Source organism: Pinus tabuliformis, chromosome 8, assembly GCF_031772625.1.
Source record: "Pinus tabuliformis cultivar Carrire ecotype Pingquan chromosome 8, CPIR1, whole genome shotgun sequence".
NCBI lineage: Eukaryota > Viridiplantae > Streptophyta > Pinopsida > Pinales > Pinaceae > Pinus > Pinus tabuliformis.
The window spans coordinates 287,737,309-287,763,815 of record NC_142294.1 but is presented as its reverse complement, the minus strand read 5'-3'; the positions used below and the strand labels follow the sequence as shown (position 1 = coordinate 287,763,815).

The 26,507-nt window shown below is 37.9% G+C and overlaps 1 pseudogene; it reads right to left on the bottom strand.

Moving 5' to 3' along the window:
• Positions 1-18,713: 18,713 nt before the first annotated feature.
• Positions 18,714-26,507, bottom strand: part of LOC149235254 (ubiquitin-like domain-containing CTD phosphatase pseudogene) — a 67,713-nt pseudogene continuing 59,919 nt past the window's right edge.

The following is a 26,507-nucleotide window of genomic DNA, read 5'->3' as shown; positions in this document are numbered from 1 at the left end:
TGGTCTCAGCTCATGGTCCCAAGGAGGGAGAGATGAGATCAAGGATTGCTTGATGGCCTTTTTGCAGATCTTTTCTGTTACCAAAATATCAAATCAACCTGAAGCATGAAAAGTTATTTTAATCATCAAAAGCAACCTAAGTAACAAAGCAAGATCTTAACCTAAATAACAGAAATTATTCTATGAATGCAGCAAAGACACATAAAAGTACACAAAGGAGGTACTGGCACTTGGGTTGGGCCCAACCCCAAGATCTATAGCCTCCTAAGAAATATTAGAGCTGGTGCAAAGCTGGATTCATCTTTATTGATCAAAAAATAATAGTTACATCCCAAAAACTGTCTACAAGAAAAAGCTCGAAAATGTGCTGAAATGCAGAGCTAACCTACTGACTAAAATCTAACTAACATCTAACCAAATTTCGACTAATCAAACTGAGGCTCTAAGCCTTCTTATTTATACAAATTAAGGACCCCAATAGTCATCCTAAACTTTAGGAACTCGGCTGCCAAAACTTGCAGTTAACAGCAACTTTACTAGCCCTGCTCAGTTGCCCTTGTGATAATCGATGTGGTGGCCCTTGAACTCCAAGCTGCTGGTGGAGAATTCGAGTTAAGAGCTCATAAATGAAGGGGACACCTTCCTACAAATCCTCTCCCTTGTTCTTCCACGAATTTGGCTGCCAAGTGCTCATTAAAACCTTTGATTTGGCTCAAAATTGACCAAAACACTGCATAAAGCACACATTAGACTTTTTGGCATAATGACTAACCCAATTCACTCTATTAGCATAAATATAATAAAAAACATGAAATAAACTAATGATAATGGTGGATTAAGTCAAATTAGGAGGCTAAATGAGCCCATATAATTACCCATTTCTGGGGCTCATCAGGTACCAATCATGATCATGGATTAATTGGCTCCCTATCCTGACAAAGAAGAGGTGTTAGGGGTTGTAAGTAGAGAGGTGGAACTTATACTACGAGTTTCATCCATTTCATGAAGGATGATGAGTGTATCATGAAACTGTGAGAGATGAAGGTAGTGGCATGAATAATGTCTGTACATTTTGAAAAAATCACATCATTAGTTTGTGCATAATGCTTTGTTATTCTTAATGACAAGGAGAGTGACTTGCACCTCGAGGACCATTAGATCTGGCTGAAGTTCATCCAAGGTAATGAAACCCTTTAAATAGGGGAGACTGTTACAGTTATTGGTGGTGTGGCATTGAATATCGCGCAAAGAAAATGGTGGTGTAGGTTCAAGTGCAGAAGATTGAGTGGCTGTGGTCGGAATTGTTTTATCAATTCCCCCCTTCTTCTTAGTTTTTCCCCCTTACCAGATACTTACATAGTAAGAGTATACTCATGTTGAGGTTGTAGTGGAATTGAAGCAATACAGGGGGTCTTTAGAACAAGTTAGATGGGTTTCAAAGCTAAATAGAGTTTAAGGTTGTTGGGAGGGGTATTGACAAGAGGATCTAGGTACCAAACTATAATCCCTAATGTGAGTTTAGGAAAATTCAACATAGCCATCACTAGGGTGCTAACTACTCCTGGCAGTAGGAATAAGAAGGGGAATTGGCCGAATGGATAATGATCAATGGGAATACTCCCAACAACATAATTTTAATTTGCAGTAACCAATGGTTGAGGAGTTGGTTACTAGAAAGAGGGACCAGACCGTTGAGTAGCTTGATACCCAACCACCATGCATACATAAGAGGTGCTAGGTGTTGTCTGAATAGGCAGTGGGCCATCAGATACCCCAACCAAAGAGGAATATTTGTAGACTCCATGACTTTTCTCTTTCTCAGTGAAATAAGGCAATGTATCATTTCCAACCATCGAGGAAATGACATTTTCGGGATGAACCTGAAGCTTTGGATCATAGTATGTTAACTGGTTGATAGTGACAATATTCTCATTATGGGGGAATTTCATGGTACAATAGACAAATGAACAATTTCCTTCATGGTGTACATGAAGCTATGACCTAGCAAGAAATTATATTCTAAATTTGCATTAATAACCTCAACATCAATCAAGACTTGCTTGTTGGCTAACTCGATAGGGAAATTTTGGTACAAGCCTACTAGTTGCGAGGAATGATCATTATATGCTATAAGTGTGATCGTAGATGATTGGAGTTATGGGGATCTAAGTTGTCTACAAACTCGAGCTGACATCAAGCACATAGATGCCCCTTCATCAATGATACACCATTGGATAATGGCATTCTTGATGGATACGGGGATCTGGAAATAAATGGATGGGGGAAGAAAAGGAGAGTCTATTTTATCAAAATCATAGACAATCATTTGATTATTAGATGGATCCATAATGTACAAAGTGGAGAGTAGATCCTTGCATTATGAAGGGCACCTCTAGAGGACTTCCAACATTAACATGACAATAAGAGACTACGCCAAGTCATCCACAATGTTATAATTATGGGTGACCTATGAAAGGGAAATGGTAGCATTTCGATGTAATGGTCCCTTGGAAACCTTAGGAGGAACCTAAATTGTTGGTTGAGAGATCTATATAGTACCATTTATTGATGACAAAGGCTTTATGTTCAATGTCAGTTATATCTTAGGGGAGGCTTGTATTGACATGACCGAGTGGAGATGTTGATGTTTTCATAATCTATCATTAGCATATGATATGTTTTATTCCCATGTTGATTGGGAGGTGGAATAGGAGGACCATTCTAGTCATCATGAGTGTCCACATACCCTTGGTTAGGGAACGGGTTCTAAAGCATAGCTAGTTGCCCAGGGGGTTGAGCGGAGGTAGAAGGAGGTTGATTAACCCTTTTAGTAGTCCCTTTATTTTCCCATAGCATGTGCACTTCAAGGAGGAGGGGACACTAATGAATGTAATAACCATAATTACCACAACAAGAACAAGACATTTTCATTTGAATAGCCTTGTTTTTCTTGGGTTTATTTCCCTGTTACTAAGTCATGGTATTCAAGTTTTCACCCTAGTTGGAATTAGGATTTTGGCCTTGGTTACCCTAATTTTTGGAATTTTTATTTCCCTTCCCCTTGTTCATTTTCTTTGGATTCGGGATATTTTCTAGATTCTATAGGGCATACACCTAACCTTACTGAGGAGGTGCATACTAAGGCATGGGAGGTTGAGGTGTTGTGTTGAAGTGGATGGAGCACTCAGTTGTGGGTACACATATAATAAGGGTTCACCACTACATTCTGGTAGGTAGGGATAGTACATGCTTTCCCAAGCATAGGCTAATGTGGATGGACATATGCATAAGATGTACTTGTGCCTCCTTATGATGCAACATAAGAGGGATCTGGGGGAGGATGATTTTAAGAGGTATCCCCCCCTGTGGTTACCTATATCCCATGTGTCCTGTCAAATATACGGAAGGTTGATGATATGCTACAAAATCAATCACACTGTCAACGACATGAAATTCCACTGGTGTGGAATGATCACCTGGGCGAGAGAGAGGAGCATCAGGAATGAAAATGTATAAATAGATCAATTTGGTAGAGGTCAAGTCATATTGCATGGCCTTCTAAATGGCCTCTTCCTCAGTTTGAGGGAATGTTGAAGAAACATCTTGAGTAATGGGAGGAAGGAGTAATTTAAAAAACCAATCCGTAAGAAAGCTATCATTGAGTTCTAGAGCTTTGCATAAGTTTCACCATCTATGCCACTCCTAAATATGATCAGTGATGTGAGTGGTAATGGTTTAGCGATAGGTACTTAAAATCTGTATGTTGATATCATGGAAAAAAAGTAATTGAAATAAAGGAGGAAAGCATTCATGATGGTGGTGAACACCTAGTGAGTTCCATGGGGCTAGTTAACATACCATTTAACCACATCCCCAATCAGTGTGTGTTGAAATAGATTAAGAGGCACTAAGTTTTTCCTTATGGAGTTATATGAACACCACATGTGGAAAGACCAAATATATTTAGAAGGATCCTCTCCAGAATTCCCCTCAAACTTTGGGATATCTGAGGAAGGTTTGATTGGAATCAAGGACCATGTTGAATCAAGGAGGAGAGCTTCATTGTTGAGCCAACTTAAATCTGGTAGGTTCAAGCTAGCCATAAAGGAGAGAAAATTTGAGTAAATTGGTACCAACATGTGCTCCTATATTGGTTCCAAGATTAGGAGTTGCATTATTACCTATATTAGTGATGAGCCTCATCATTGGGTAATTATATGGGCCTTAATTCACCTCATAGCTTAGTCAAACCAACTATTCTCACAACTTATTGCATACTTTTGATTATATTTTTTTTATGAGATGATTTAGAGTTATATTTCGCTTTGTGGTCTAATGTGAATTTAATGCAGGATTATAGGGTAAAAACAAGGCATTTTGGCAAATATCTTGGTCAAAACTTGAATGGGACAAGGGAGAGGAATTATAGGAGGGAAATCCTCCTCGTTTACTACCCCTCCATTAGAATATTCCTCCATCAACTCGGAGTGCAACCAGCCAAATCATGAGGACTAGAAGGCAGTCAAGCAAGTGGAAGTCAAAGCACCAGTTTATCTCTACTTTGGGAGCCGAGCCTCCGTAATTTTAAGGAAGTCGTTGGAGACTTTAGAAGTATAAGTAGAGAGGCTTAGGATGTCAGTGGGATTCAGACTTTTTATTGTAAAACTCTACTTTATTTTCGAGCTGCAAGACTTGTGATAATTGTTGATGTAATCCATTGTTTTGATAATAAGAATGAGTTTTGTTTTGAGCCAGCACTGAGTTAACTTAGAGGGCTAAAACTCTTGGATCAGGGCCCAACCCTAGCAGCTAAGGCTCCTCTTTATTGTACATGTATGCTAGCATAGATTCATAGTTTAATTGTTCATTTTCTTAAGTAGCTGCATTTCCATTACAGCAGTGTAGAGTAGATTGGTTGAGTTTTAGATTTCTAGTTATCGCATGAGCTTTGGAGTTTGTTGTCTCTATTCAGTACTTGGTTCATTTCATCGTTATCATCTTCAATCACTCTCTTTCTGTAATATATCTCACTCATATTATCATTTCCTTCAACACAAAATGCTTAAGTGAAAGGCAATAAATCATGTCTTAGTCAGATTATACCCGTATATCTCCTTACCGTCCGATCCACAATAAACCTGACCAATCACCGTCCGATTCATTTCAACGCTTGACTTTATGCACTCCATATCTCCACCATCGATCTGTCTAGCTTAATCCAACGGCTATCGCGTCATCTCAATACTTTATGCGCTCCAAACCTCCACCATTAATCTGTCTAGCTTGATCCAATAGCTATCGCGTCACCTCAATACCTTATGTGCTCCAAACCTCCACCATTGATCTGTCTAGTTTGATCCAATGGCGATTGCGTCGTCTCAATACTTTATGCGCTCCCAATCTCCACCGTTGATCAAGCCTGCATGATCTGACGACTATCGCGCAATCTCGCGTGAATTCTTGCACGACCGATATCCGCCCGAGAGCACGTGAGAAAAGTGGTTTTCCTGTGCTATGTTTCATTCACTTAGGCTAATCGTGCAAAATTTAGAAATACAACTTACAGCTTTGAGGGCGCACGAGAAACTGCTTACCGCCTATGGAAACTCGCTCCATCATTCCGCATGTTTTTTTCCCTTTCGTCGCCACGTGACTTGATGTGATCCATCCATCTATTCACTTAATCTTCGCGATTAGATCTTCGCCACTCATCTTCCAATTAGTCTTGTTCGTCCATCTCTTGACTTAACCTCCCGCGATAACATCTCTGCCATTCATATTCCGATTAGTCTTGTTCGTCCATCTCTTGACTTAACCTCCCATGATAAGATCTCTACCATTCATTTTCTGATTAGTCCTGTTAGTACATCTCTTGACTTAACCTCCCGCGATAAGATCCCTACGATTCATCTTCTAATTAGTCATGTTCGTCCATCTCTTGACGTAATCTCCTGCGATAAGATCTCTGTCGCTCATCTTCCATTTTTACTATTTGCTGATCGATCTAATGGTTCCTATGCACTTCTGCTTCGTTACGTCCTCCTTTCACTAATTTCGATCTTCTCTTGCTCTTCCGCTTGACTCCTTGCATGCTTGATTTTACCAAAACACCAAAAACGTGAAAACAGACTTAGTTTAGTTTCCTTGCTTACACATTAGTTTGGTTTGATTCTCTTTACTTCTGTAACTTAGATAGTAGCATTAGGTTAGTGTTGATTTAGCAATTCTGCTTAGTTTAGTTGTTTAAATGGTTAATTAGGATATGGTGTGATTTAGCATTACATGTTGTTTTCTTCATTATTGCAGTAGAGTAAGCTCTCTTAGAATAGATTTGCTCTTCTTCCATCAAAGAATCAAGCTTCTTCTGACTCTATAGAAGTCTAGCTTGGAACCCCTGGGGTCTCTTGCCAGATGAACAAGTGACAACAGGCAGGACCTTCACTTCTACTTGTGCATATAGCACTGTCACCTCCAAGTTTGTACGAACCCCGGGTTGATAAGTAAAGTTGGTAGCCCAGGAGTTGCAGCATCCTTGCTGCAATACTGGCGCTCATCAATTAGCACCAACATTACCACTATTGTTGTCTCCCACAATGGGACCGACATTACCACTGGAGTTGACACCAACCATGGTAGTGTGTTGGGGTTGGGTGGATTCAAAAGTAGAGGAACTGTTATAAGAATCAGATGAGTTAGAATATGAAGGTGGATTAGGGTGAGGGACCCTAGCTTGTCGAGTAGCTGTAAGAGGGTACCCTAAAGGAAACTAAGGACGAAAACCTCTTAGTATCCATGGTTGGTGCTTAATGAGTGCTATGGTGTCAGGATAGGTATGAATCTAAAAGGATAAAGGTATGAAAAATTAAATCAAATCAACAATAAATAATAATAAAACTATGTGCAATGGTGCAATGTGGTTTTCTAACTAAGAGTTAATGCTAATCTAATTCAAGAAATATAATCTTATCAAAGAAAAAGACACTAACTTCGAAGATGGAATACACCTCAAATAAGTCCTAAGCTCCATTTTAAGATGACCTTCCAAATAACCAAGCTCCTAGATGACCAGTGCCACGAACAAGGTTGAGTGAAGGTATGAAGAGGTGTGGTTTCTTCTCACAACTGCCACCTCTAGGGTGGTTTTACCTACAAAAATGGCCAATATGGTCACCTTCTTCAGGTGGGGGTGAGAGAATCTTAGCTTATGGGTGTCAACTTTGGGCCTAGATTCCTGACCAAGAGCTTGGAACCTCAAAAGGGAACCGCCAATATCTATAGTATAAGCCTTACTACCTTCACAAGTTTCTTCCATACACCAGTTTTTTCCATTGGATGGTGAAGGATTTTAAGCTCCTTATTAGAAAATCAACTATATCTCAATGTATAGTGATCGATCGGTGTTATTTGGATGCCTATACAAATGATCCTAACCTAACTAATAGCTTATTTTTATGCCCAGGTGGTCTTAATTAATGTGTGTCAAGTTAGGGTTGATATTACAGGCTCGGCTTGGGGTATTGAACCAAGCATTTTGTACTTAGTGGTGTGTAGGTGTGTGGAAGTATATATGTGATACAAATTGAAAGTAAAATATTTTTCACTGAAATAATAAGTAACAAATTGCATATAAGAGTAAATAGATTGTTTCAATAAAACAAACACCACTAATTCACTAAAAACAATTTGCTACCCACTTGTTTGGAGGCTTTAGTGTAAAGAGAGAGGCTCAAAAGTGGGAAAAAGTGAGGTCTTAAATGGTGAAAAACAAATCAAGGATAAAAATGAAATATGATATGTCATCTTATAGCCAACCTTATGCAGAGGTTACAATAGTGAAACAAGGGTCTTAGGGCTACAAATAGGTCACAAACATATCTACCAAAGATGGATGTCTAAGAGAGATAAACAATGGGAGATCAATACTAGGAAACAATGGGCTTTCTTGAACTCAAGCTATAATAAGGAAAAGAGTTCTTAGATCTGTAATAACAATGGTGGCCGAAGGGTTTTCCAACCTATGACAATAAACTCCTAATTCAACCTCCCAACCCAATTTGGTGGAGAAGTAGTAGAATCCCTCAAGGGGTTTCTTTCTTCCCCCTAGGGTTAAAAAGGTGAATAGATAATTTTTTATTGAGAAACCCAGAACCTCACAACCAAAAAAAAAACCTGTAAATTTTGATTTTTTTCACCAATGCAGAAAAAGTACCAAGAAGTGTGTTGTCAAGTGCATATCTTAGGGAAGATAGTACATTACCCAAGGTTGTTACTAGAGAAAATGGTGTGTTGACCAACTCAAGTTTGGGCTTGAAACTTAACTTGACTTCCTAGGCTTTCTATTTTCAGGGTATGCTCAAATTTTTTTCGTTTATTGCACTCCTAAGACTTGTGACCTTAAAAACAAAAATAGAGGTGAAGAACAATAATTACTTATAAAAAAATCACCACAAATAGAATGTTTCTAAAATTAGAATAGGGCAGAAACAACTTACAAAAAACCACTAGAAACTGGAGTGTTCAGCTCCCCACTGGAGTCACCATTTGTTAGATGTTTTCCTGCACAAGGGTTACCAAAGAAAACCTTTCCTATAGTGGATAATAAGCTAACAAAAATTATGAGGGCTTGAAACCCTAAAAGTGGTAAGCATTAATCTTTTGTAATCAAATCTACATAAAAAAATAAAGATAATGGAAAGTAGCTAGTAAACAATAGATCTAAAACAAATAATGACTACAAGACTTCCATACCCAAAGAAAAAAAAAATGTTAAACAATATCACAAGATTAATGATTTGAGGCTTCTGTGATATGTGTTCTATGTAGTGTTATCGTTCGGAGTCATTGCATTCATGTTTGTTGGAATCGACGTTTCGAACCAACCTCTATGGTTCATCTTTAGGAATCGATCCAAGAGTGAAAAAGTCAGAACTCAATAAAGCTAATAAATAAGGCTAGGGTTGGTTTGGGAATGAATACTAGTCGACAAGTTTAATTCAGTTTTGTTTATTTTTAATTTGTTGTTAATTATATAATTATTTTTATTTAATTTTTTGTTTTATTTATAATTCCTAATTAAATGTCTAGTTTTTTTTAAAAGATTAAAATTAGGATTAGAATTAGAATTTTTTAGTGATCATAAACTAATTAATAATTATGTGTATTATTAATTGATTTTTATAATTATATGATTATTTTAATTTTAAGTTATGTTTGAATGATTAAAAATAATAATAATTAATACCTAGTGACTAATAGTGATTAACACCCATAATTAATATTAATTAGTGATTATAAACTAATTAATAATTGTGTGTATTATTGTTTAATTTTTATTGATTATATGATTATTTTAATTTTAAGTTATGTTTGAATGATTAAAAATAATAATAATTAATACCTAGTGACTAATAAGGATTAACACCCAATTCATTATTATGTCTTAATAAATTAATTTATGTTATTCATTCCAAGAATGAATTTAATCTTGTTAAATTAAATTAAACCGTTGAAGTTCATTATCAATAACAGTAGCCAAAAGAACCTCATCTTCATAAAGGTCATTAAGCGGTTATGCCTACCAACCACGCCACACCCACAACCATACACCATCGAGTGGCTCCACCAAGGATGAGAACTCTGCATCAATCAACAATGTCACTTGACCTATACCATCAAGCCCTTCATGGACGAGGTACTATGTGATGTTGCTTCTCTTGAAGTTTGTGATGTATTATTAGGACAACCATAGTTTTGGAAGCATCATGTTGTGTATGAGTTTAGGTCTCGCACAATTATTACCACCTTGGGCAGTAAGTTATACAAGGTATCAAAGGTAGCCCTGCCTACTACCATTTCTTTGATCTTTGCTAAGTAATGCAACAAGATCATCTCCCAGATTGGGAAATTTGTTTTATTTTTTATTCGCTCTCAAAATAAGGGGAAGATCATGGCCACATATATGGCCCATGGGAAATGTTCCTCCACACAGTAGAAACAGGTGGATAAGGTCGTGGAAGAATACAAGGACATCTTCTCCTCGCCCACAGGGGTACCTTCGCATTGTCAGGTCAAGCATCTGATTGATCTGACTCCCGGAGCACCCCTACCCTATGGGTCAATATACCTCCAGTATTTGTTGGAAAACATAGAAATCAAATGACAGATCCCATAATTTCTATAGAAATGGCACATTTGACCAAGTTCCTCAACTTGTAGGAGCCCAATTGTACTCGTGTAGAAAAAGGATATGACCTGGATACTTTGCATCGATTATCGAGCACTAAATAAAATCATTATCAAGAATAGGTATCCAATCCCACGAATTGATGACCTTCTTGACCAGCTCAAGGGGTCCAAATGTTTCAGCAAGATTTATTTGAAGTATGGCTATCACCAGGGTCCAATAGAACCTATAGATGTATGGAAAATCACCATCAAATCCAAGGAGGGCCTCTTTGAGTCATTGGTCATGCCTTTCGAATTGAAAAATGCCCCTGCAACTTTTATGAGGCTGATGGATGACATCTTGTGGCCCTTACCAACTCGTTCATGGTTTTATATCTGGACAACATCCTCATCTTTAGTAAGAACTGGGAATAGCACTTGCAACACATTTTGCAGGTCCTTCAAACCCTTCTGCAGCACAAGCTATGTTCCAACTTGAAAAAATGAATTTTTGGCATGAACCAAGTCAAATATCTAGGTTACATCATTAATGAGAAATGTGTGCATGTGGATCCAGCTAAGATCTAATTCATCAGGATTATCTAACCTTGACCACTCTAACAGAGCTTTGTAGCTCTTTGGGCCTTGTAAATTTTTATCAGAGGTTCATTTTGGGATTCTCTCATATCACTTGCCCTTTAATTCAAGTTACCAAGGGTAGAGCGAAAGCAAAGATTTTTTGGTCCGAGTCCCAACAGAAGGCATTCGTTGAGCTTAAGCACCGTCTTTGTTCTACTCCAATACTCACATTCCCAGAGATGCAACAACCACTTGAAATTGAGACAGATGCCTCTGACTATGTTATTAGTGTAGTTCTCACCTAGCAAGGGCATCTAGTGGCCTATGACAGTGAGACACTTTCTGGTATAGTTCTAAAATACCCCACCTATGATAAATATATGTATTCCATCATGCAGGCTTGTCAGCAATGAAAAAATTACATTCTAGGGAAGGACATGGTCATCCACATAGATCATCGACCTCTTCAATTTATCCATACACAAGGGAAGTTGCAGAATGAACGCCATCAGAAGTGGTCCACATATCTGAAACATTTCCATTTGAACATTAAATACAAGATGGACAACAACAATCAAGTTTCTATTTGCCTCAGTTGGCCCCCGGTTGTAGCACTGGCCAATATTCTTAACTCTTGTGGCCATGAGACCTCTAGATGGAATCAACTATACAAAAATGATCCAGAGTTTGTCACCACATACTAGATGCTAGAAGATGGAAAACAAGTTTCATACTTTCACCTCAAGAATGCATTATTATGCTACCTAGGCCACCTTTGTGTTCCTTCAAGTGAGTGTGCCATGCTAATTTGTGAGGCGCACTACAGTTGGGTCATAGGAAACTTTGTGTAGAGAAGATAGTGGTAGTAATACAAAAGTATTTTTATTGGCCAAATCTCTGACAGGATGTTGGAAAATACATTAGATCCTACACTGCTTGCGGCATCACCAAGCCAACCATTAAGAATCAACTTGTATACTCATCTGCCTACTCCTAGCCAGCCCTGGGAATCCATCTCCATGGACTATATGTTTGTACTTCCTTCTACCAACCATGGCAATGATTGTGTATTTTTGGTTTTCGATAAAATTTCTAAGATGGCCATATTGGCTGCATGTAATAAGAGTATCACAACATAATCCACTGCCAAACTCTTCTTTGAACAAGTGTGGGTACATTTTGGGATCCTATATACCATTATATTAGATTGGGATAGCAGGTTTCTAAGCACATTCTAGTCAAGCCTTTGGTCATTATTGGACACAAAGATCACTAAGTTGACTGCATTCCATCCCCAGAGTGATGGCCAGACAGAGGTTGTCAACAGGATGATCATGCACATACTATGCATGTACAACTCCAAGAATCCACGAACATGGGATGAGAGTCTTCCCTATGGGAAACGCAGCTATAACAGAGCTCTCCATAGCTCGATTGACTACAAACCATTTCAAGTGGGCCTGAGATTTCAGCTATTATGTCCCCTTGATGTTACACTACCTTCTGCAACTACACATGAATAATTTTCCCATGTTAAGTCCAAAGTTGATAAATCCACCAAGTTTATTGAACACGTCTAACACATCTTCCATCACATTCACAACCTCTTGGATAAATCCAATTCCAAGAACAAACAATGACATGATCAATGTCGAGTGACCCATAAGTTTCAGGTGGGTGACAAATTTTGGTTACATATGTAGAAAGAAAACCTTTTTGGGGCCCGTCGAAAACTTCAACCACTCCGATATAGGCCTTACACCATCACCAAAGTTGTGGGAGATAACATTTTTGAACTTAGTATCACCTCGTTCCTTGGCTTGCACCCTGTATGCAATGTGGACCAACTTCGGCCATACTTTATGGCATTGTTGGAAACATCAGACATTATTGAGAATTGACACCAACAGAGCCCAACCGATACTACATTGAAAAGGCATAACTAATCGGATCATGGACACATAGAACAAGAACACTCATAAACAGAGGATCCAACTATATTTTGTTGGCAAAGCTAGTCAACTCCTGCACTAGGGCAAGTGGCTCACCAAGGACCAAGTTTAGTAGAAGTTTCCCCATCTCATGGAAGCACTCAATGCAATGGGGACCATTGCTTCCTAAGGGGGGAGGACTGATCCAAGTGGATATTGGTGGCCACCTACCTATTCCACTTAGACTCCCAACATTGTTTCTTTCAATTTCCTTAATTGTAGCACAAATTACTATTTTTGGTAGTTTTTTGGGTCCTAAACTTCCAGAGCCATTTTGAGGCCCTAAAAGACATTTTTTTGGAAATGTAGACCATAATAAGGGTTTGTAGTTGAAAATTGTATTCCTCAAATAGATATTTATAATGAGGTATCGTACACGTCAAACAAATATCATATGCCAAATTTACGACCCTAGGAAGTTGGTGTACCAACTAACCCCAATGGGGCCCACAAACTTTTAACACTTCATCTCCTAGGGTTAGGTTTTTGGATGTTTAGGGTTTTCCCTTGTTTCTCAATAATATAAAGGCCTTTGAGCCTCATTCTAACACAGTTCAAAACACATGTATCTGTCACATCTTTTTTAAGAGATAAGCTACCATCGCTCGAATTAGTTTATTTCCATTTTGCATGTAAACAAATTTCAGTATTTGTTATTAATGAATTGAAGTTTAGTTTTTGTTGTAGTTCTATGTTTATATTTAAATTTATATTTCATTTTGTTCCTGCATAAATCTGGATCAGTCCACATGCACCCCATGTTCATTCACAATGTATCCCAAGTATTTAATTCTTTGCATGCCAAATGAGCATTTATCCATATTGGCATGCAAATTATGTTGTCACAAGGTGCTTAAGTCCTATTGAATGTGGTGTAGATGTTACACCTTGGCTTTATTGAAGATTAGGATGTCATCCAAATGTACAACCGCAAAAGAGTTTATAAACAACCACAAAATATCATCCATCATCCTCATGAATGTTACTAGAGCATTAGTCAAGCCAAAGGGCATGACCAACCACTCAAAAAAGCTTTCTTTAGATTTGAATGTTGTCTTCCATACATCATTTTTTTCAATTGGAACTTGGTGGTAGCCTAACTTCAGATCAACCTTACTAAAGAACTTGACACCCTTAAGCCAGTCAAGAAGATCAACGATCTTAGAAATTGGGTATTTGTTCTTGACATTGATTTTGTTCAAGGCTCTATAATCAATACAAAGGTTGCATGTCCTATCCTTCTTCTACACCAACACAATTGGACTGCTACAAGGTGAGGAGCTTGGTCAAATGTGGCCCTTTTAGATGAGCTCGTGAATCTGATATTTTATTTCATCATTCTCTAAGAGATAGCATCTACATATTAGGCCTTTACCTAAAGTAGCACTAGGCATCAAGTCAATGGATTGTTTGACCTGGCAATGTAGAGGCACCTTGACATGTGGAGCAAAGATGTTTCTATATATCTCTACAATCTTGTCCACTTGCCTCTATTGTGTAGAGAGGCCTCATTTATAAGTTGTGGTGGTTAAGGTTTCCTTCCTTTCACCTTCTAAACAAACCATAAAGAGAAAAAACTTTGCATCCTAAGAGATTATCGTTTTGCACCATTTAGTTGAGATCAATTAAATTGCAGTAGTTTGGACTACATATTGTATTCTATAGAAATAACCTCTGAGAGTAAAAATTGTTGGGATCTCGCTTTGACTCATTTTTCAACACCCTATTTAACCTTTTTACCACTTATAACTTACACTCATAACCATATATTGATTGTTTTATTATACATTTTCGCGCCCTATAAACCGAACCCTTTGATACACAATTTGAGGTAAAAAGTTGTTTATTTTCATTCATTCCTATGTATCTAATAGATTAATTGAATTTTACTTTATTTTTGCTAATGATAAATTGTTTAGTCGGGTTTTCATTCCAACAATTTAGTTCTGGTACCTGATCATGGTTGACACATTTGTGCCCTTTAGAATAAATTTTGCCACATGGTTTTGAAGGAAAAGGTATTAAAATAATCCCGGGCTAGTCAAATTGCACCTAGGTTGCACATGTGAAGCTCTAGCTCCAAATGAATGTTACATGTCAAAGCTTCTAGACATTAAACTTTGGGAACAATACTTGAGGCAATGAAAGTGGATCTAAAAATTCCAAAACATAGGTTTTGTTCTCAATATGGAAAATTAGTTAATTCTCGAACCATTTTCCAAAATTTAATATCGTTTGAAATATATGCTTGGTTCTTTAACACCAATCTACCCAAAATGCATAATTTCACCCAAAATTAAAATTGGTGCCCAGATGTGAGGAAATTACAAAATATGTGACCCACATAGCAAAGGAGGAACAAATATAAGTCATGATGAATTATGAAAATGATTTGTTGTATCTCAATTGTATTTTGGGGAACAAATCACCCTATCTTACTATGGATGATTCATTTTGCTAATTTACATATATCTCATATTTAGAAAAATATAAGATTGGGGGATTGGCTTTGATCCACCCCAATGCTCTATTTGTACAAATATTCAGATTTAGAATAGAGTTGGAGATGTTAATCATTCATTTTGTGATAGATTTGGGATCGGTAGTTGATAGGAGGTTCATTGTGGACATAAGCTAGTGTGTGTTACCCTTATTGTAAAACATAATTTATTCTTCATCAATGAAACCTGTATGTTCGTAATTTGTAGTGCACATGATCTCAACCTAATTTGATTAGCCTTGGTAGCATCACTCAGTATGAGAAGGATCCCTCAACGTTGGGTGATTCCCTACCTCTTCATTTTTTTTATTTTATCTTAGGTTAATTAAATTATTTTCCATGCCTTTACCATAGTTTAGTTTAGATTAGTTTAATGATTTTCCTCTTTATCTTGATTAGTTCCATGGATTTACATTATGATCTAATGTTTTTCCTTAAATATTGGTCTTTTATTTTGAGAAATTAACTACTAGAACTACAATCCTTTTCTTCTTCAAGTCCAACCTACTATTGAATGCATGAGAATTGTCTTATGAAGTGAAATATTGCATTCTAGGGTTGTGTCAGGGGATTGGAGACAAGGACTGGTCGATGGTATTTAGTTTCAGTTTGTGTTGATTCACATTAATTAATTCATGTTATTAAAATGTTATTTGATTGTTAATTTTCAACAGTGGTCGTCGACATTAGATTAGATATATTATAGCTTGATCCCGAATATATTTTGCTAGCATCTCCAATTATTACAATCTTGATTCAATGATAAAATGTTGGTAATATAATACATATATTTTGACCAACATTTTTTGTGTCATTCTCCGAAAGGTGTTAAAAGGGATTAGAGCATTGGTAGTTTAGTTTTTACTCATTTTTTCCAACACTTGTGACTTGGGGGAGGAGAAAAGGTAAGATTCAAATACACTCTTGTATCTAAAAAGGGTTCTAGCCTGACGCATAGACTTTAGTCGGTTTATCCAAAGCCTCATCATGTTGGTTTAGTGTGTTTATTTTTATGCAAGTTTGGTGTGCTTTAATTCTACAATTAGTTTTAATTCATTGTTTTTTAATCAATTTTAGGTGTTGTAAGAACACCCCATATACTAATCCATGTGTTGGATGGGAATTAGCAACCAACAAAGCAATGTACAAGAATGATCAAGAACCTATTGGAGAATTCCACTAGAGAACTTTTTCAAATCCTAGTAGCAACTAGTGTATATGCCTATCAGTAGGAGAAAACCTTGGAAGCAATCAAGAACATATCTACATTTCCATAAGTGATAGAAGAGAAAAAGACCCATGAGCCATCTCTACAAGAAGATATAGTATCCTTCTCCAATCATCTTTGTTGATTTGAAGAGTAGACTAACTAGTCGTGAACCAAGTTCAATGGAGAGCACTCATCAGAACTTGAGATATAGGAGTTCTCAATGTACCTACCATCAGATCCCTCATGCACTCAAGAGAACAACTATCCAAGAGAAATAGATCTACATGGCATGGAAGAGGAGGACATACAGAGTGGGCTGAATGAGAAAGGGATCCAAGGATATCATAAATATATTGAATGTTGGTTCGAGATGACCATTAGATCAAAGTACCACTCTCTTCTCCAACAATTCTTGACACCACATGATTCGAAGCAACTAGTATCTCATGCTCTATTATATCTTAAAGCATTCTTTTCAAACCCGAGTATGGGTATAATTGTTGTCTTGTTACACACATGGCTTCACTAGAAGTCATCCTATACTTGAAGAAGAATGATATTTTTTAAGTAGAATAGGATAGTATAGTGAATAAATGAATAAAACAGTGAAATGAGTCTAGTTGTGAAAATCGGGAAACTGATGCAATTAGACATGAATCTTCCTTGAAAACTAGGTCTCCTAGTGGGAAATATCCACAATAAACTCTATAAGCTCATATTGGGTCCATTGGTTCTTCGAAATGTTTTTGGTTCTATGCTTGAGTTGGCCAATGTGGGATTCCTTAAGGACCACCTTCTAACAAATCTTGTCCCATCAACTTTAGCACATTTTTTGGGACTAAGATTACAGATATTTTGAGCGCCTTGGAGTTTGCATACATCAATTATAGACTTCCTCAATGACAATAAGGGAATACCTCAATGTTTCTCGATTTCCAAATCTTGTAGGTGACTCAACTTTAGCACATCCATTCGTACTTGTCAGAATGCACTCATGCACTTTGACACGCATTGACATTAATGGTGATTTTTCTTGCACTAGTTAACGACATTCATTAATGGTCAGTAATCCAATGATTTCCTTTTATGTTTGACTTTAGCAAAATTCATTCACATAGATAGAATTGTGCTAGGTATCAGTTTATGGTTCATGATTTTAACATTAAATTGCAGCAGTGTACCAAAAAAGGGGGGATCAAATCTCCAACATTAGCTTACAATCCTCTAGTTTTAGTTTGGTTTCAACACTTTTTACTCCAAGTATGTGTATAGCCTTAGTTTCAATTCAGGATAACAACAAAAAATGTCTACCAAAATTATTATTTATTCCATTAGCTCCAACCTTCTCTAGTTACAGCCTAAGTTCCAAAGGCTTTTGCCTTTTATAGTTCAATTTTGATCCCTAACAAGCTCAAATTCAATAGTCATCTCAGTAAGTCCTAGGAACTCAATAATTTTGAGGTAGAATCAATTTTAGTTCTTTTAATTTATTAGCGATAAAGGAGAATTATTATGCAACTTCTCATATCCTTGTCAATTCACCTTCCTTCCTATCTATTTTTTCCACTATTACATTTTTTTTTGGACTTAGTCTTGGAGTATCCACAGTAGAAACCATATTATATTTTGTCTATTACTCTGATTATTTTTTATTCATCTTGCAACCCTAATCATTCTATTATTTTATCCCAAGCCCCTTATCTTTAAAATTCCATAAAGAAGTTATGGGTAGAGAGTTGTAGGTATTTCAGGTTTGGATGGAATAACACTAATGACAATGACAATGATTTGAATAGTGCAAAAGGAAATTCCAAGGGATATAGTGGTCATGTTGTTCTCAGATTGACAAGTTTGGTTTGATCATAGTGGTAAAATAAAGTTTGACATCTAGTGGATAAACCCTTTTTTCTGAATCTTGAATATTAAGTGATAAGGGACATCAAAATTGCAGGAAGTGGACAGAGTGAGTTTCCTTCTGAAGCTAATGTTAATAGGTTCAAAGCTCAAGAAAGAGAAAATATCCCCTTCTGTGAGAAATAGATGTAATTAATGTAGCATCTTTAGTCTGATTATAGTGTTCTAGTCAGATTAGATTTGCAATGCTTGACAAATGTAGTGGCAATATGATACAATTTTTCTTCATATAATATGGTGGTTTTTACTTGTTGCTTTAATTATTTTTTATCACTATTCATAGATAGTGAGTTGCGACTGCATGTAAGTGTTGACATATTTGATGTGTTTCACTTTGTTACCTCTTTATTTGTTATTAATGGTGAAACGTTTGTATTTTAAGAATCCTTGGTCTTTGCCCTTGTTCAGTGTATCCCTCCTACTTCTTGTGATCGAGGTGGCTAAGATCATTCAATTCTACTATTGCAAGAAAATATTGTGTAAGCCCGACAAGCTCTTAAACAACATTGTGATTCAAATGAGCTTTATGAAAAGGTCATACCACAAGCCCATTCTATGGTTTCTTGAAAAAAATCCTTCTAAGGTTATCAAACATAATTGTATTATTAAGAATGTGGTACTTGGGAAACAAGCCCCATATTAGCCCAAGTGGCTTGCAATCAAAGACACCATGCAAATAAGATTTCATAGTGATCATTGTTAGATGATCAAGAAGGGCCATAACATTGTAATTCAAATTATTGAGAACTCCAAGCTACTCCATATTCACCTCATCCCACTTCATTCTAGTTGCAAACCATATGATTATATCACATTTCTCATAAGCAACTGCCAAAATTTCATGGAGATATGGACACATAAAATACACAGGATTTTCAGTTGTAGATTGATGGTCAAATAATGTGTATTCAATGTGCAACACAACTCAAAATCATCAATTATTTCCAGGGCATCCAATGGATCCACAATAATATAATCTTCCATAATATTGATCATAGTCATATTGAGGGAAGGTTTGAGGGATAGATCGAAGAGCAGAGTGGCACCATTTACTAATAACAGGGGTGCCTCTACCCACTTTGGCAGCACATGCAAACATAAATTCGTAGCTATATTTTTAGATTTCTTGTGTATTTGTATCCGAAGGCTTTTGGTCCTTTTATATTTATTAATGGAAGCCTTGATCTCTACATACCTGTAGATAGTACGCCTTCAAATGAACCAATATTCTTCCAAATAACGATGACTATGGAACCATACCATTGTATTATCCTCTTCCTATGTTTATTGAGAATGGTTGGACAAAGTGTTTTTCTTGTATAAATGAAGATTGGCTTTCATTCTTTTACCATGGGTAGTAAAACTTTTGGGAAACGTGGCATTAGTAGTTATGTTTCATGTGCACCATTAGGCCTCTGTAAGCACTTTACCTTTGTAGAGATCAATGGAGGTGTTGTCACTCACTGCAAATTATGTTTTCAGTCCCCCAAAGTGAAGAAGAGCAGTAAATTTTGCAGTCACCTTCCAAGCCACAGAATCACTCAAAGCTAAATCGACCCCCCTCCATTGCATAGTGCTCGGAACAAGATTTCTAACAGTATATGGAACTCCTCAAATGGACCCCGAAATCAGAAGATATGACCTGTTAAAGATGAGGGTTTTGTCACCTTTGAAAGAAGGAAAGAATCGCAAATCGGAGGTCTGGGAACATATCACAAATCGTAAGTCGACGGATGAGGCATCGATCAGGCTTATCAATGGGGTGAATTGGAGATTGACAATCACAACAGCATAGATATATCACAAATCACAAATTGAGGATCCGTGGCAATCGACGATCACGCTTAGAACATCATGGCTTATTGGCACGCTAGCGGGGTGACAACTCTAAAATATTGCGATATGAGGAGTTGCGATATGTTAGTGTTGAAGCACTGGGAAGGCCGAAAATCGATATACAAAGGAAATCAGCAAAAAACCAAGGGCGGATGGGCATTTTCTCTCTCCTATAGAGGGCCAAGTGGCGGAATACCATTGGTCCCGATAAGTCCATGGTGGCACTGACGTCAGCATGACGTGAAAGTACATCGGACATGTGGCATGCAGATTCAACATGTCAAGGGGTCATAAGGGGCCAAAATAGGGTGACATATGTCACCACTCATAAGGTGACACGTGGTAGAGGATGACATCACATCAGAGATCGCAAATCGGTGTTCGCAGGTTGAGGCATGTTATTACATCAAGGTTAAAACCCCAATTGCGATTCACTGAGAAAGGGGCTCCGATAGGGTCTAGCCCACAGTCACATAAAAATCTAAAAGAACCAAGGGCTAAGCATGAAGGGTGATTGGAAATTGGAGATCGACGTTATGGTGTGCATCAAAAAGGAATCATCGATTATGAACCTTCGATTGGGGAGCTCTCATAAGGAGAATGGCCCATGGTCAAATAAAGAGCCGAGGAACCAAGGGGTAAGCACTGAAGGGCTATTGAAAAATCAGAGTTCGCAAACATGTTGCGGCTCCAATATAGAAACCCCGACTAGAAACCTCTGATTTAGAGGGGCTCTAATACAGGGGCCGGTCCGCAATCACTTGAATAGCCAAAGGAACCGAGGGCTAAGCGTGGAATGTGGTTGGAGATCGGCAATTGGTAACACCTGATATCGCCTCACTCTAAGTTGAATCTTCGATTTTAAAATGTCAACTGGGGAGCTCTGATATAAAGGCTGAGCCCCAAGTCACAACCCCTAGTCATGTGAGAAGAAAGGAAGAAAGGGGGCTAAACCAAAGGGGGCTAAAGGAAATTAAGACCCATTATTCTCTAACGCCTCTTAGCATGAAAGTCTTGATATAGATACGCCTTGATAGTATGGTACAAGGCTTTGAAGGTGGATGGGTTGACATCTGAGATATTGAATGAAGGCATGGTGCAATGGTAAATCAGTATGGGGACTCAAGAATATTAATGGATCACGAAGAGGCTCCACTCAGATACATAACGAAGGACTGCCAAGACAATCTCCACTTCTACTCTGTGACAAGAAAACACAGTCGATTGCTACCAACTACAAAGAGTGGAGAAGTTGGGCAGTTCAAGCAAAAGTGACAGGAACCGACCGAACAACAGGAAATGCATCATGGTAGAGACGTGGCCTAATCAAGGGCCTCCACAAGAACAACAGAAGGACATCTTCCTCCATCATCTTTCCATTTTCCTTTTCTTTTCATTATTCTATAATTTTTGTTTATTTTCAAGAAAGGAATCAAATCATTGGAAATCATTTTGGGCAGCAGAGCTATTGCAGTCGAGGCAGCTAAACAATTAGACAGTTGGCCCTTGGCTAAGATATTTTGTAAATGTTGATCCAAAGTCCCCCCTTCTCTATATAAATAGGGGGAGAAACACTTAATATAGGTTCCATAATTCTACACCCACAGTGGTCGAAATTCTTTGGTTCCATTTTGGTTCTAATCGCTTGTTCATGAGGGACTTGATTTGCAGATTGCTTAATGTAAATGGACTGGTGAATGGGACTCTTTTTGAAGATTAATGAAACTCTTTGGTGATTCCAATCATGGCAATGTGTAGTATGTTTTCCCCTATGTAAATCCCATTTCATATATGTTTTTTTTTTCGTTGAAATAGTGTGATGAAGGCGCAAGTTTCGCCCTCGTTCATGATTGTCTAGTTGTTACTAAGCAGTGACAATACTTGTGTTAGCTACAAATTTACTTATGTACCTATAATCTGCACAAATTTGCTTATGCTTTTGGTGATAAATGTACCCATGAGCTATATAGGATGAAACCTTAATTCGCACTCCACTCTTTCCACTCTTTCATCTCCTCCCTCTTCCATATTTCTGTCGGGACATCATTGCTTAGGATTCTGTATTGCAATCATCCCTATGCACCGAATCCCCTCCTCCCTTTCTTCCTCTTCACTTTACTACAGTGTCAATATTAAGCTACCTATTGTTGTGTGTCGACCACTAGAACCAAACATTTCTCTTTGAGGTTGGCCCGATTTACCCCCTGAACATTTGGATCCATGTATTGGCTTGAGTCTACCTTGATGAAAGGCTATTGAACCAAGCCCCCCTTTTATTCTCTTTTTCAAACTTCGTGACAATTGGAGTGAAACTAATCTCTCAGGTAATCTCAAATGCACTCCTATCTTTAAGAATTAGAATTTTTCCCCTGGGTACAACAAATTTTTACGTTCCCTTTGTTAGGTGAGAAAGGGAAGTGTGGGTTGAAGATATCTCACCTTGGCGACTCCACTGTTTCAATCTTATGGAAAACAACCTAGTGACTCCGCGATCTGAATTTCTACCTCATCCGATTTATGATTCATATGATTTAGAGGAGGATGAGGTGGTTACAAATTGTCAACGGGATCTACTTACAAACTAGTGGGGAGAAGGCTCCCAATAACAAATTTTTCAAGAAGAGTGTTATCGGGAAAACTAGTGTCCATTTAGAGCTGCTAGTCCCACTAAGACGGGCAACTATCTTAGAAACAAACAAACTAAAGTTACTTGTGTTTTCATTTACGAGAGATAGATGAGAGAGAAGCATAGAGTACCAACCTCAGTCTTTCACTAGTCTCCGTGCTTGTTTCCTCTCTCCCTTGATAGAGCTTTCGCCACTCCTTTCTCACTTGTCCCCCTTCAAAGAACACCTGTAGAGTTAAAGCAGAAAAATACCATCAAAGCATAGAGATCTATAACCATAAACAATGTAGGATTAGATGTACATTAACCATATAAATGCATATACAAATACAAGATTCAGAGATATACAAGCATATGGAGGAAAACTCAAATAGCTTTATTGATAAAAGTAGTAGAAGAGAGGATTACAACCAAGTTTTCTGATCCGGTATCATCATCCCAGCATGAAAGCCCTCTTCACCTCATACAAAGCAAGATCACCCAACAATGTCTTCAAAGAGAAACCAACATCACTTCCTTGCAAATTATAAAATTCCAGCCCTCGAATCTCTAGGATGAGGGATCCATATATAGATGTTTGTAGGAGAGTGAGTCAGCTTCTGGGATTTTGATTAGTGTCATTTCACTGATAGTTCTTGGTTCCACTTGGAGATTTCATGATCTCTTACTCATCCCTGGGCGAATTCAGAGAGGCAAGTGTCATATGAGCAGTTTCTAGAAGATTCTTTGAGTTTCCACCTAGCAAACTGCTTCTGCCATTTGTCTACTCTCGCTCATCGCACCCTACAGAAGGGATTTTTAGTATGCATCGCACCCCCCGTGTGTAATAGGTGAGATGCATCGCACCCTTAGCATGGAGCAGTCTGTATGGTCCAGTTTTGACCAGTTCTGAGCAGTTTTTCAGGGAGAACTTTTGGGAAATGATGTAATCAGCTGACCTTGTTCCTTTAGGGTATGAAACAACACTTTTAGGGGTTTAGAAGCCCTTGGTTTATGGACATATGTGATTGGGGTTGCAGTGCCCAAATATGTCTATAACAGTTGCCCCCTAAAGCATGAGGTCGTAAATCTTCTGATGTCGGGTGAAATGCTTTATAATGAGGATCTGAGGTTTTTCGAACTAGAAGGTGACCTGTAATAAGATACAATACAATACATTATCTTCATAACATTTTCATGATCTAGCTGAGGCAGGCATTCCCATGCTCATCTTTATAAATTGATTTTCATGTACATAAGATAGACAATCTTCTATGTGGCAGACTGATGATTCTGGTAGAGCCATCATCCCTTAGTTTGGGTGATTATCTATGTAGCTGTGATGTACATTTGATGTCTTTATTTTCCTAAATATATTGCAGCCCAAATGGATGAAACTAGATCCAGGGTCTTCAAACTCGTTCAATCTTTGCCCAAAGTACAAGTCGATCCATGTGAAAAGATGTTCTAATGTCGAACATGGAAATACATCGCCTGATTACCAGCCAATGATGTAAGATGTTAACAAGCGCGAGAGGAATTACCAATAATGATAATGACCCTCAATGTACTGCAGTACAATTCATGTGGTGTGAATACATGAGTTGATGTCAAACACCAGGCAAAAATATTTCAGTCGAAGGCCATTGATGTACACCTGTCACCGGAAGTGAGAAACTTGCCATTAAGGCATGCAAGCTTCAAAGTACTGAAAGGGTTGTTCCTAAGTCAACTTCTTGGATAATGAGCTGATGTCGACAAGAAATGACCCGTCGTAGGAGGGCATTAATGAATCCCACATCTACGACACGGAACAGAGCAAATGAGTTTGTGGAGGTGAAAACGATATGATGATACAAGGTTCAGGGTGGCGGTCATGAAAAATGGAGAGTGAAGGTTTTGCAGCGGATGAGGCGTTAGCTAGGTTGGTGAATTCTCTAAGTGAATTCTCTTGAACATATCAACGACACTGAAATGGATTGGTAGCGTTAACCCCAAAATGGATGGTACGATGGACCAATGGTGATATGACCAGTGAACAGAATAACCCAACCCGACTCAATCATGGTGACGGAGTGAAAGTGTCATGTTCAAGAGCGACCTGCTACCAATGAAGTTATTCAAGTTTTCTTCCCTTTTTCCCTAGTCATTACTGACCAGTACCTCTTTATTTTTGTCAAGCTTGAGGAGGATAAAATATGCTTGTTCTATAATTTTCCCTTTGGGCAAACCTGTCGCTATGTTTTAACGAGCCTAGCGACAGTGAAACTCGCTCTTATCTGCATGGACAAGTTTGTCGCTATTATTTTAACGAGTTTAACGACAAAGATAACTCGGCCCTTTTCAATTTTAGAGAGTCTAAAAAGAGACGTAAAGGCAACTCCAGTAGTCCTTTTTCGTAATATAATCCCTTAAGTCCATAAAAGTATAAAATAATACGAAAGATATGACTTTTCGATAGTTTTAACAAGCCGAACAAGACAAGCACTCGATCTTTTTGTGTAATGATCCCTCAAGTCCAAAAAGATTAAAATCTAGAGGAGGGATGGCACTTCCAATCACTTTAATGAGCTGAAGAGGCCAATTGCTCGACAATATTTTCATATTTTATGAGTCAGATGAAAAGAGCTTAAAGGAGACTCGTTTTTTGAGGAACAAGTGATGTTTTTGGATAGCAACTGGTTCCAGGTAAGGGAACTTTTTCAATCACGGCAGTGTAAAGAAGGTGGCTAATAGAATCACTCATCGCAGTTGTTCCTCAAAAGGGTAAACAATCAAATGGAGGCGTATGATCGGTTAAAAAAGAGTAGAGGTGATGGTATGAACACGACCAAGGCTCAAAAGCTAATAACTATGCGATCGTAATGGTTATTTACCGAAGGTGGGTTCATTTTTTAATGAGCTTAAACTCTGGGGGAACATTTGCTCATTGCTAGGTTTATTTTTTAACGAGCTTGAACTTCACGTAAAACTGCTCGTGGCTAGGTTTATTTTTTAACGAGCTTGAACTTCGCGTAAAACTGCTCGTGATAATAGTCAGAGATGTTGATTTCACCATTAACACTATGTTCTTTTGACGGTCATACTACCTATTCAATTACTCCATCAAATTGATTAGAAATGTAAATACATGCTTGAAAAATGAGCCAAACACTAATATTTTACTTGAATTACATGAATAGTAACATAAAAGTAGTTTTTACTTCTCATTTTTATTGTTTCATTCAAATTTGGGATTTTTGGAGCTCTGGAGGTGTTTTACCTCTCAATTTTCATTAGCTGATTCTGGGAGATTCTGTGGACTATTTTCGGCGCCATCTAGACTAGGTAGGAGCTAACCCTGAGCTCTTCAATTGCATTCTTTCCTTTTCTAATTCTGAGCATGTTTTCCTGTTCTTCTGGGCCTCTGGGGTTTGAACAATTTGTTCTCTCCCCATCGCACCTAGTATACATCGAAAGGTGCGATGCATACTGAGCTGGCCATTGGCCAGTCAGGATGCATCCCACCTAGTACACAGCTGGGGTGCGATGGGCGCAAAAAGGAAAGTTTATGCACTGTTTTTTCATGGAAATTTTGCCTGTTTTTGCCTAAATCAGGATCTTAATTCTTCTCTTATTTGTTTTTCAGAGATTCATCGGATCAAGATGGTCGTTACATGGCATGAATGCGAGCATGAAGAAGAGGACATGGTTGCTTTACATGATCTG